The sequence below is a fragment of the Dipodomys ordii genome, unplaced genomic scaffold, assembly GCF_000151885.1.
Source record: "Dipodomys ordii isolate 6190 unplaced genomic scaffold, Dord_2.0 Scaffold5, whole genome shotgun sequence".
NCBI classification, from domain to species: domain Eukaryota; kingdom Metazoa; phylum Chordata; class Mammalia; order Rodentia; family Heteromyidae; genus Dipodomys; species Dipodomys ordii.
This window is the reverse complement of record NW_012267221.1, coordinates 22,272,980-22,287,050: the sequence shown is the minus strand read 5'-3', so window position 1 is coordinate 22,287,050 and position 14,071 is coordinate 22,272,980.

Genomic DNA, 14,071 nt, shown 5'->3' with positions numbered 1-14,071 from the left:
GTCCTTGTATTTGTTAAGTTAATATCTCTAAAGTAGAGCTTCTTGGATGGGTATTGTAGTGTACATTTGTTATCCCGGCACTTGAGAAACAGAGGCAGAAAGATCGTGAGTTCAAGAGCAGCTTGGACTACATAGCAAGTTCAAGATTAGCCTGGGCTACCTAGCAAGATCCTGTTTCAAAGACCCAAGAGCAGCCAGGCAGTGGTGGCTTATACCTGTAATCCTAGCTACTCAGGAGACCGAGATCTAAGGCTTGCAGTTTCAACCCAGAGGAAAGGTCCATGAGACTCTTAGCTCCAATTAACCAACAAAAGGCTGGAAGTGAAGATGTGGCTCAAGTAGTAAAGTACCAGACTTGAGTAGAGAGCTAAGGGAGAGCACCCTGGCCCTGAGTTCAAGCCCAGTACAGGTACACACACAAAAAAAGCAAGGGCTGGAGATGTAGCTTAGTAGTAGAATGGTTGCCTAACATAAGCTAGGCCATGAGTTAAATTCCTAGCACCAAAAATTTAAAAATAAATAAATAAATTAGAGCTTCCTAACTAAGGCATTGGCAACTCCCTACTCCTTCACAGTGCCAGGAGAATGAGATACAGAGGGTTTCTGTTCTCCAAGTATGATTTAAAACAAAAACAAAAACAAAAAAAAAGGATGACAATTGCAGGACCTCTCAGAGCCCCCAAGACTGTATTTATTCTAGGATAGTGATTCCATCTGTTTTGGACATGAGATTTGTCCAAAAGACCCACATATCTTTTGAATTATTACATTCCAGATTTAAGAAAGTTCCCAGATGTCTCCTTCACAGTCTCTGGAGACAGGAAATTCAGTAAGTCAAGGAGAAAGCTCAGCCTCTGGGGTTCACTGGCTACTATCAGGTCTGGTATCACCGGTCCCAGGGCTAATTCCAGACTTGTAAGTTCACAGCCTCACAAGCCAACTTAATCACAGGTGATTAGGCCCAAAAAAATTCAAACTCTGTCCACACTGATTTTTAACTCAGAGCTAGTTTATTGGTTTCCATCTTTCCTATGACTACATATTCTTATTTTCCAGTCAGGACGTTCTCCTTTTATTTGGAAGGGTTTTTAATTTTTTGTTTCTTTGTTTGGTACTCAAAATTGAACTTGGGACTTCCCATTTGCTAGGCAGGTGTTCTACTACTAGAGCCATGACCCAGTCTGAATTTTCTCTGTGTATGGAGCTGTTTTTGTTTTTAGTAGAAGCAGCATTCTTGAGAAAAGGTAGGTTTTTCATAATGTTATCACAAGTATTACACTTGAAAGGAAGGGTGGAGTGGATTTCATATATAAAATAAATGAGCCGGGCGCTGGTGGCTCATGCCTGTAATCCTAGCTACTCAGGAGGCTGAGACCTGAGGACCGAGGTTCAAAGCCAGCCCAGGCAGGAGAGACCGTGAGACTCCTATCTCCAATAAACCACCAGAAAACGGGAAGTGGCGCTGTAGCTCAAGTGGTAGAGCGCTCACCTTGAGCTGAAGAGCTGAGAGACGGCTCCCAGGCCCAGAGTTCAAGCCCCACAACTGACAAAAAATAAGTAAATGAAATGAAATGAAATGAAATGGTTATAAAACACTATATACTGAGCCAAGCATCAGTGGCTCATGCCTGTAGTCCTAACTACTCAGGAGGCTGAGATCTGAGGATCACAGTTCAAAGCCTGCCGGGGCAGGAAAGTCTGTGAGACTCTTATTTCCAATTAACCACCCGAAAACTGGAAGTGGTGCTGTGGCTCAAGTGGTAAAGTGTAGAGTGCTTGCCTTGAGCTGAAGAGCTCAGGGACAGCTCCCAGGCCCAGTGTTCAAGCCACACTACCAAAAACAAAACAAAACAACTACACTGGCAGTTGACAGTTGAAGGAGAGGAACTTCTTGATATGTATGGGACACACCCTGGGGCAAAGAAATACTTCTATCTGGAGCAAAATGAATGAGGACCTTCTAAGGCAACATAAACCATTCCTTAAAGGCAAAGAGATAAGAAAGCCAGTTAAGAGAGGTTGTCCTGCTCACATAATTCAGAGGTAAGAATTGGTGTTAGTTACCATCCAGTACTTCTGTGTATGTTTGGAATGCATTTAGTTGCCAGACACAGAAAAATAAACTCCAACTGGCTAATTGGCCCCAATACTCAAGTCAGAGTTGATACAGCAAGTGTGTGTGTCATCAGGATCCCATTTTTTTTCTTTTGGTGCTGGACGTGGAACGCAGGACCTTAAACAAGCTAGACAAGCGCTCAACACTGAGCTCCACCACTAGCTCTGTCCTTCCTTCTGTTCTGACACCATGGAGAAGCCCAGCTAGAGCTGTCAGCCTGAACACAAACACACCTGTCCTGTCTGTATGCCTGGAACTGCTCTTGGCTCCCCATTCTTGCCTAAATGAAACTTATTTTCCCTGTGATTTCATTTTTGACTCCCTTTACTGCAACAGCTCTCCTCACTCACTTCTTCCCAGCCTTCATGCCAGGCTCAGCTCTCAGCTCTCTTCCCTACTGCATAGACCTGACTACCCCAGGCCCAGATGATTGTGAACCTCTCCAAACTCTCCATACGACCAATGAGGTTTTTGCCATAGAGCAATCCCCTTCATATTGATAACCAACCAGCAGAGAGCCTGGTGCCAGGAGAGAAAATGGACAAGGTAGGGCAAGCCTTTGCTGCTTATGCTCTTGCTTTAACTTTTCACAGCAAATGCTTGCAGCTGAGAATATACTTCAGTGATAGAGAGATTGCCTAGCATGTACAAGGCCCTGGGTCTAATCTCTGACATTGCAATAATAATGATTATTATTATTAGTTTTATGAAAAATAATCAAGGGCTACTAGAAATTCATTAGAAAGCCTAGAATAATCTCAAATATCAAACAGCAAAAATAGTTTACTCTGGCAATACATAAAGGCCTCTGTAAAAAATACGAGTTCACAACTCTACCTACCTTAATGTCCCACTGCTGGGCAGTACATATCTCCTTCTGATTTAGCATCTTCCTATCCAGTGCTTTCTGTAGGACTGTTAGGAATGGAATTGGGTGTGTCAGGAGCCTCTGACAGCTTCACCAGACACACCCTCAACCTGTACAAAGTATTTGGTAACTGGGGCCTCAATTCAAAAGTCATCCTGAGCCCTGGCGCTGGGGTCACCATTATCTAAGATCATCTTTGGAAAGAGAAAGAAGGTCAGCTATCATCAGAACAAGGTCATTTCCTTCTCTAGGCTGTTTCACAAACTATTTTTTTCTTTGAAAACTGACATCCCAGAGACAAAAGTCTGCTCTTTCCCTGATGCTTTTTTACAACATGAGCATCATAAGTGGGTCATTCTGCTCTCTCAGTCTTGGTCCAACACTGACTCCCTTAAGTCAAACAACAAAAACAAAACTTAGTACTCAAGGGATCCGCCTCCACATGGCATTCCTCCAGGCCCCTTCCAGCTTTCAGGTGGGAGTCCATTCCTAATGAATAAGAAGCCATTTTAGTTGTCAAAATCAGGAGAAAAACAAGTTCACAGTCTCCCCAGGATTAAGGCCCTGATGAAAACTATAACTGCCCTTCTAGCCCACATCTCTTCTGGGGGGTCTGGGACAGACAGGCAAACCCTTCATGAGCCTCATTAAGGACAGTGCTGTGATCCCTGCATGACTTTACCCAGGTACCTGGCAGAGAAAATAGAACATGAGCCGATTGCCATTGTCTGGCGGAGTGGAACATAACGGTTCATGGAGATTGCCTGATTCCGTGAATGAAAAGGCAGATGTTGTCCCTGGAAAAAGAATTAGGTAAAGAAATAAGGAAGTCCCTAGATAAGGGGGCCCCTGAATATGTCCATCATGAAGACCATTCCAGCTGTGAATACTGTGAAAGATACACCTGGTCCCTCCTACACTAATCCACCCCCCATAGATGTCACTTGCAACCTACCACTATGAAGAAAAGTCTCCAGAGAGCTCCCAAGGCAGAGGTACATGAGCAGGACCTGTGATTCTAAGTCATGACTTCGACAATCTGAGTCCTTCCTGCCACTGTAGATGAGGGATGACCAGGGGTCACAGACCTTTGAGGTAAAAATATTTCTTTGGAAATACGAATCAGAGCCAGGTATCAATGGCTCATATCTATAGTCCTAAATACTCAGGAGGCTGAGATCTGAGCCTCACAGTTTAAGGCCAGCCTAGGCAGACATATCCAAGAGACTCTTACTTCCAATTAACTAGCATAAAGCTAGAAGTGGCTTACATGATAGAACACCAGCCATAAGTGGAAAAAGACATAAGGCCCTGAGTTCAAGCCCCTGTACCAGCACAGGAGAAATGTGCATCGGAGCTCAGTTTCAGGGCAGATTGACAAGGTCATACTCTCCTTGTCCATTAACTTCCATGCCCAGAACCACTCACACATTGTTTACCAAGGTGGGCAGCTCAAGGACAGGGGTGTTATGATGACCCCAGCAGCTGCTAGGAAAGTGCATGGCAATTAACATGGTTGTCTAGACTTTTGCCCCTTGAGTTATCGTGAAACAGATGGCCAGAACTCAGAAGCCCCCACCAGCAAGCTCTTCTCAGAGAATTCTATTTGGGCAAATGCTGCATATACCAAAAGAGTGTATGGATTGGGGCTAGAAAAGTTCAGTGATTTACAAGCTACTGCACTGTAGCTCCTGATAACTGTCTGGCTTTCTCAGCCCCATTTAACTAGATCTCCTTGAAATATGATTTCAAAGAAAGCTTGAAGTAAGTGAACATATGAGCTTCAGGCAAGCCAGAGTGAAGACGGACAACGTGGCCAGCCAGGCTAAGGCAGCACAGCGAGATTGTTCTCTCCTACATTTGGCACCTCACACCCACAAGCCAGCTCTTAATCAGACAACAGCCAGCTTTTAGTCAGAAGCCAGAATGAAGTGGAGGCAAGGAGGCAAAGCAAGCCAGCACTGGTGAGAAATCCTGACTTTGAGAAAAAGCTTGGAACGTGTGAGGAAATACATGGAGAGGTGAGCAAAGGAATTTTTCAGGCAAAGATCCTGGGCAGAAAATAATGTATCAGTGATCGAAATTATGTTAGGAATATACTCAGAGGCCAAAAGCAGGGAGACAAGTCGGCCAGGCTGTAAAAAGATAATGGCAACTTGAACTACAGCAAGTGGCAGAGGAGAAGCGAAAAGCAGACAGTAGAAGGGAGAGGCAGCAGGAATTCTTGTTATTACATGTGGAATAAAATGATGAATAAGAGTGCCCCAATGCAATGGAAAGATTAGAATTTCTAGCACTTGTAATGAGGAAGACTGTAGGTGAAATATGACTTTCTCTAGTTAGAGAAAGGTATGGCTGTGTGAAGTTTGAAACTAGGCATCTACATGGAATGCTGGACTGAGGACTTAGAAGAGTTGAGGTGTCCAGAGTCAGTGAAACAGATCTGTGTTTAAAATATGAATTATAGGGGCTGGGAAGGTGACTCAGTGGTAGAGAATTTGCCTTGCATGCATGAGGCCCTGGGTTCGATTCCCCAGCACCACATAAGCAAAAAGAAAAAAAGCCAGAAGTGGTGCTATGGCTCAAGTGGTAGAGCACTAGCCTTGAGCTGAAGAGCTGAGGGACAGTGCCCAGGCCCAGAGTTTTAAGGCCCCACGACTGGACCCCCCAAAAATATATATATATATATGAATTATAGACACACCACACACACAGAGTGAACATAAATTTAACTGAGAGACTACATAGGAGATGAAGGGAAAGGGAAGAGTGAAGAAGAAAGGTAATGGGTGAATAATTTTGGAATACATTCCAAGCATCTATGAAGACAGCATGAGGATCCTAAATTAGATCTGTTGAACAGAAGGGAAATAAATAGATTCTTTGAAGGGTGGTTTCTAGCAGGAGGGTGCTAAACTAACAAGGAAGGTGAAAGAAGATGGATATAGTTGAAATATTTACAACTATGAAACTAGAACAATGAAACCCGTTGTAATCGCCCTGGGGAGGGGGGATATATTGTTGCGATGGAGAGAGATGGACGGAATACATTGTAAACATGTGGAAACATAGCAATGAAATTCCCCCTTCCTGTATAACTAATGCAAGCTAATTTTTAAAAAGAGAGAGAGAAAGAAAAATAAATTCAGGAGTCATCAGAATGGAGACAGAGAAATTTCAAGCCAAGAAACATACCATACATTGGAAGAAGGAGGACTATGGTTTTTAACAATTCTCTCTAACCAAAAATAAACACACACAGAAGATAATCATTGCATTCAATTAGAAACACAATCATAAGAACACATTATATTCCACAGATAATTGTTTTTTTCCCAATTATCATTGGGAACTATTCTTATTCGATCAGTATGGAATGGTTATGCAGAATTCTGTGGGAAGAACTGTTCAAAGCATTTTCCACATAAATGCAACCAGCTGCCACAACCTTGTGCAAGAGAACCTTACTATTTCATTTTATTTATTTATATTTGAGATAAGGTATCACTATCCCGTTTTACTCTATTTTATTTTATTGAGACAGGGTGTTTATTTTATTTTTGTTTTGTTTTTTTTTTATTTTTACCTTTTCTTGGAGCTGAGGCTTGCCTCAAACTCTAGGTCCTTCTGCCTCAGCATCTGAAGTGCTGAGTGCTGGGTTTATAAACCTTCATCATTAAGCCAGGTCCTGTGCCCATTTTAGGCGAATCATTTTTTGTTTTGTTTGAGTTTGTTTGTTTACAGTCCTGAGGATTGAAATCAAGACCTTGTGTGAACTTAAGCCAAATCTTCAGCTTTTTATTATTCCCATTTTAAAGATAAGAAAATAAGAGAAGCTGAATCTTTCACCTAAGTTCATTGAGTCCCACCAACCACACGGCCATTAGCACTCCATGACCCATCACACTGCCTCTCTAAGCAAGTGGTAAATAAAGACTTATTTTTGTTTATATTTTTTTAGACAAGCTTTTCCCAAGTTGACCTTAAACTCTTGATCCTCCGTGTCTACCTCCCAAGTGCTGGGATTGTAGGCATGTACAACCACACCTGGAAAGACCTTAAAGGAAGGATTTTGTTTGTTATGGGGACTGGCAGCAAGCACTCCAATTCCTGAGGAGTTGTACTTGAAATGTAGAAAGAGTCTCCAAGAACCAAGTTGAAGGAGGAGAATTGGGCTGGAGACCAGAGATCTCCAGCTCATTTTATGAGACATAGAACCTCTAGGTACATGAGCGGGAGATGGTTTTCATTAAAACGTGCAAATGTCAGAGGAAACACCAGCAGTACAATAGTTACAAGTCCTGGAAAGAGTGAAATATAACATATAAAACATTGATTTGACTATTAAAAAGATCTTCATTTACAGACAGTGTTTTCATGTGCTCACGCACTAGGCACTGTCCCTGTGCTCTTTTGCTCAAGGCTAGAGCTCCACTACTTTAGCCACTGCTCTACTTCAGGCTGTTTGTAGTTAATTGGAGATAAGTGTCTCTTGGACTTTTCCTTTCCAAGCTGGCTTTGAGGTACAATTCTCGGATCACAGCCTTCTGAGTAGCTGAAATTACAGGCATAAGCCACTTGAGCCTGGCTAGTGCTCAGGTGGTACACAAATAGTCTCAGTGGTACACAAAAACATGTTTGCCATTGAACATAGGTCATGTTAATTAGGTTGTAAACTTTATTTAGTTACAGTAGCAACCTCTGTAGATTTAAGGCAGGTCTTCACTATTTATTGCATGAGCAAATTTTCTGCTCAAAATTCTGGAAAGTCAGAGCTAAGATTTGACTCTCAAGAAGATTGATTACCCAAGGCAGGGCCAAGATAATCTTCACAAAATGGTGTGTCTTTGTTATAAATCACCACATCTGAATTATAGCCCTTTCCTGTTAGGACCTGGGCCACTTCCAGACCCATCTCCCAGATATGACTCACAATTTAAATCAAACCAGGAACTGTGACCTGAATCAAGATTCTGTCACATTTTAGATAAGTAAAGTTGAAAACCAGAGAGAAATGTTCTAAATTTTAAAGTTACATTTCAATTTCAAAAGAAAAAAAATGTTGAAACAATTTTTCCCTTTGTAGCCCAGTGAATGTATTTCATGAGCTCACAGATTTTTCATGATTTCTTGAGAGTCTATGAAATATAGATCTAAGTACTCATTGTAGGATACAGAAATTTAAGCTCAATCTAATTAATTTGTGTGTGTGTGCGCGCGCGCACGTGCGCGTGTGTGGGGCTTGAACTCGGGACCTTGCTCTCTCCCTTGGCTTTTTTGCATGAAGCTAGCACTCTACCACTTGAACCACAGCTCCATTTCTGGGTTTTGGGCAGTGAAGTGAAGGTAAATGTCTCACAGACCTTCCTGCCTGGGTTGGCTTCTAACTTTAAACTGTGGTCCTCAGATCTCAGCCTTCAAAGTAGTTACAATTACAATTGTGAGCTATCAGCTCCCAGGTAATTAATTTTCTAATTGATTGTTTCTGTGCAAATATTGGTGCATTTTTAATCTTCAAAATAAAGAGCATCTTCCAGACTAATGCTTACCTGAATGGAAACCTGAAAGTGACCAGGCCATACCTGCTGCAGAGTATGGCTTTCCCCATTTTTCCTGGTACTGAGGATGGGTGTGCAGTGAGCCATTGCCATTCCACTGCTGCTGTTTGGGAATCAAGTTCGATTTTAAGTCCTAGGGGCTTTTCTTGTAGGTATAACTAACCAGCTGCTAGAATTTGGATATTAGATGTCCCCCAAAGTTCTATGTTAAAGGTTTACCCCCAGAATGGGTTACTACAAGATGGTAGGTCTTTAGGAGGTGGAACCTAGTGGGAACTCCTTAGGTTATTGGGTGGGGGGGGCGGGTATGCTCTCTGAGGGGACTGTCAGATCACTGCCTTTTCTTTCTCTCTTTCCTTCCTGCCCATGAGGGTAGCAGTTTTGCTCTGCCATGTGCTCCCATATGATGTGGTGTCTCATCACAGGTCCAAAGTAACAGGGAAAACTGATCATGAACTGAAACTTCCCAAACTTGAGTACTCACAGGTTGGTTCCAATGATGACAACACTGAGGAAAACTCACCAATTCCCATGAATTCCATTACTCTAATGCAGGGCTGACTAGGAGCTTCTCCACATCAACTGCACTGCTGAATGCATGCATGGAAAGTTTCTTTCTAGACCGGGCTTAGTAAACATTACATGTAACACATCCTGGAATAAGGTGGGCTTGCTGTACCAGATATTTATATTTATAGCCAGGTAAGTGGCAATAGGTACCAAGAATTAACACACATGGGCACAAGAGGATTGAATCAATTTTCTGTTACTCAAGAGTTGATCATCACAGTTTGATTTCAGTGGGACACTACAAGACTCTATGCACAACAGATTACAGTTTCTTTTCTTTTCATGGTAGGGATCAAACCCAGGGCCTTACACATACTAGGCAATCCCTCTACCATTGAGCTACATCCCCACAGAGCAGGTTATTTTTAGGAGATTCAAATTAGAGGTTAAGATACTCTTGTGAAAAGGTGGCACCTACTGGCAGGATATTAAACTGCAGCTCAGTTCTATTAGACATTAAGTGCATATGTCAAAGGAATCACAATGGAAATAGTGTTAGTCTAAAAGAATTCCATTCCCCCAATATCCAACCCCTTTTCCTGTTTGGATGGACTATATTATAAAAGACCCAAGCTTCTACTACAGAACTGAAAGCAGACAGACTGTCCTCTTTCTAACCTTGGTCTCAGCTGTTTAGATGGGATCATCAGTGATCTCAAATCTAAGGTAGAGACACCAAGAAGAAAGAATAGGTAGGCTAGAGAGCCACAATGGCAGAGTCAGCAGTGGTATCTGGGCGCTGCAGTAACAAAATGTCCTGATCAGATTTTCTTCTATGTGGCCTCTCTTAGTTCCTGCCTACTTTCACATCTGCCTTTCCATACACACTGTAAATTCTTTACAATATCCAACATTCTTCCAAAAAATTGTTTCCATCAAAGGTGAACAGATTTGTTTCTGTTGCTTAGAACCAAGAATCATGGCTGACACACTAATATTTATCAAGGGCCTTCTATGAAGCAAGCATCATGCTGAACACACACAGTCCTCCCAGCAAAATGCTAGGAAGCAAACAGAACAGCCAAGAGTCACACCAAGAGTTTGACAGAGCCAGAATACAAAATCAGTCATTTGATTATAGTATGAAATTGGAAGTAAAGACTTGATATGGAGATGTGCACCAGTAGCTCTCACATACTATCCTAGCTATTCAAGAAACTCATTTCAGATGATCAAAGTTCAAAGCCAGCCTAGGTAGGTAAGTCCGGAGACCCTTTTCTCTATTTAACCACCAAAATATCTACAGTAGACCTGTAGCTCAAGTAGTACAGCACTAGGCTCTCCCCACCCTGCAAAAAAAAAGATTTGATATAGTCCTAAAGTCTATGGCAGATATAGCTGGTAAACCATAGAGTGAAATCTTGCAAAGGCATATGGAAAATTAGATACCAAGGTGAAATTGAACACAAGTGTACCACAAGGCTAATCAAGTTTTAATTCCTTTCACTTAAGAACAAACTCTTAAATATCCAAACTCCTAAATATCACACTTATAAATACATATGAAAAATTTCTAAGCAATCTTTCCTCCCCCCAAATCAGTTACACTTCAGACTCTACAAAATCTGAATGCTTCCCTGGATGAAATCATGTATCTATCAGATCAGAGATTTAACATTTAGCCCCAACTTTGCAGGTCAAGCCAGGGTCTTTACATAGAGACTCAGACCTTTAAAATAGGGATTTATAAAAGCATAAACTATCTTTGGGGCTTACTCTCCTATATTCCAGGGAATAAAGAGTTAGTTCTCACCTATCTAAAGATGGATAATGAGACTTAAAGTAATAAAAGCTCTAAGACTTAGATATAAAGATGGTAGATGTAACCAAGTATGTGTAGTTCATGCTTATAATCCTAGAGACATAGGAGCCTGAGGTCTAAGGACCACAATTGGAAGCTAGACTGGGCAGGTAAATCTATGAGACTCTTAGATCCTGTTAGCCAATGAAAAGCTGGAAGTAGAGTTGTGGCTCAAGTGGTAGTATGCAAGCCTTGAATGAAAAAGCTAAAGGACATCACCCAGACCCAAGTTCAAGTCCCAGAACTGGAACCAAAGAGGGTTAAGGAGAAGGAGAAAGAGAGGGATAGGGAAAGGGAGAAAGAGAGCTGATGCATAAAAAAGAAAGATATCTTTTTGTTTACAACAAAATTGATGGATACACACTCATAGTATTTTAAGATCTCAAGGGTCCCTGGAGCCTTTCTCATCCAACAAGAAGGAAGACAGACCCTCCAGCAACTCACAGGAACATGAGCAGCAATAGCAATAGACAGGAATTTTCTTTCTAGTGTGTGGACATGGCTAAGAACCATTCTAGACACCAGATACAAAATTCATTAATTCTACCTTGAAACCTTGGATGTTTTCTGAGAACTTTTTCCTATGTAAAAATATTTTTACATATATCTCTAATATCTCATCAAAAGATCTTGGTGAAATAAAAGAAATTGTATGACAAGAGCCTGTAGTCAACTTGAATGAAATACATTAATGAAAGATGCCTGTATTTAGAACCACACCCCTAGTAAGTAGGAATTGTCACATTTCTACACAGGCTGGGGATACAGAGTTCTTCTGTAGTAAAACTTAAAAGCCCGGGGTGCTATCATCAAAGTCAAATTCAGTGTCTTAAAAATTAACAAAGGAATATTTACCTCAAACTGAAAATCATAAGGATTAAAAAACTACTGTCTTTAGATGTTCAGAAGTTCCTCAGGGCAAAGGGTCCAGAGAAGTACAAAGTAGCTTTACTATTATGTTGCAAAGACATGGAAATGATGAGCCATTGGTGCAGGAAAGTCCTAAAAACACATAGACAAGTTATCATGTGGATCCAATGTCCTTCTTCCATGTTAGGCATGCAGGGCAAGCAAGCACTTGTGAAAGGGTGAGCCCAGGGAACAGGAATGAACTTGAAAGACTTCACAGAAATACCAGCCCCGGAGGTCTAGAGGCATGGGAGGAAACCACAGCCAGAGGCTGCAGGTGACTCAGGGTTCCAGCACAGCCATTCTCTGGTCCTCATTGGCCAGGATGGCTGCCACCGCAGACAGTGCCATCAGCATAGCCAGAACGTGGGAAGTGTTATGGGGTGCAGTTGGAACATGACCCCACCCAGACTACTCCCTACAATTTCAAAGCTTTAAAACAGTGTCCCTGGCCAACCCAAGAGGTGTGTTCTTAGGTTGGGCCATTCAAGTTCCGCAGCAAAAAGGCTGTCAAGACTCTAAAGAGAAGGCTTGGAGACATGGTAGCCCTTAATTATGGATAAAGAAAATTTCAGTTTTAGCAGGGCACTGATGGTTCATGCATGTAATTCTAGCAATTCAGGAGGCTGAGATTTGAGGATTGCAGTTCAAAGTCAGCCCAAGGAAGGAAAGTCCATGAGGATCGCAGTTCAAAGTCAGCCCAAGGAAGGAAAGTCCATGAGACTCTTATCTCCAATTATCCACCAGCAAACCACAAGTGACACTGAGGCTCAAAGTGGTAAAGCACTAGCCTTGAGCAAAAAAGCTCAGGGACAGCATTCAGGCCCTGAATTCAAGCCCCACAATCAATGACCAAAAAAAAAAAGTGTAAATAACAAGAAATACATAAGTGGCTTCACAAAGATCCACATAATCATAAGAATCCAGCAGGCCATTTGCAGGAATAGGGCTGTGTACTGCATGGAAAGACCAGAATAATTCCATGTTCTTGCTTTGTGCTGACTATGCAGTTCTGCTTAGGCAGAGATGTGAATTATCTGTTTGAGCATTGAAAACATTCAGAGAGAGAGGGAGGGAAAGGAAGAGATCTGAGGATCTTGGTTTGAAGCCAGCCTGGGCAGAAAAGTCTCCATAAGACCCTTGTCTCCAATTAACCACTCAAAAACCAGAAGTGGTACTGTGGCTCAAGTGATAGACCACTAGCCTTGCACACAAAGAGGCTCAGGACAGTGCCCAAGCCCTGAGTTCAAGCTCCACAACTAACAACAACAACAAAAGAACATTAAAGGGTAGGAATGATGTTTTATCAAATAGATAATGTCAACAAAGAGAACATATAAAATGAAATAGAAGTTCTGGAGGGAAAAATATAGTAAATGAAAAATGAAAAACTCACTAGAGGCCAAAAGTCAGATTTGGATAGGCAAAAAAAAAAAAAAATGAGTGAGGTCATATGAGATTACACACACTGAAAAAGAAAGCACAGAGTAATTTCATGATATTAGATTTTCTGATGATTTCTTGGATATAACACACACACACACACATACACACACACACTTCAGACAACAAAAGAAAAATAAATTGGATTTGAACTAATTAAATCTTTCATGAATTATAGGTCTCTCAATGGAGTAAAAAAGCAACCTATGGAATGTTGAATGTATTTGCAAATCATGTATCTGATGAAGGGTTAACAACTAGAATACACACACACACACACACACACACACACACACACACCAGCATGGTGGCTTATACCTGTAATCCTACTCAGAAGGCTGAGATCTGAAAATTGTAGTTCAAAACCAGCCTGTGCAAGAAAATGTGTGAAACTCATCTCTAATTAACCACAAAAAGCTGGAAGTGGAGCTGTGGCTAAAGTGATAGAGCACTAACCTTGAGCAGAAAAGCTCAGAGACAATGTCTAGACCCTGAACTCAAGTCCTACGACTGGCAACAACAACAAAAATGAAAGTAAGAAAACAAACAGCAAAACCAAACCAGCTCAGAAATGAGTAAAAGTCTTGAATAGATTTTTTTCCTTAAGTACATGTACACATCCGACTTGGGAGGTACAACAGTAATCACTAGGGTACTGAACTCTTCAGACTATGGCTCCCATGTTCCTCAGGTTCCTCTCTTCTTACATCACTGTTATAGTGTAACCTATTGAAACTACTGTCCTAAATACAGTTCTGATGTCACATAGCAGTCTCTCTGGTCATCCAGTGGCAGGAGAGATAGGC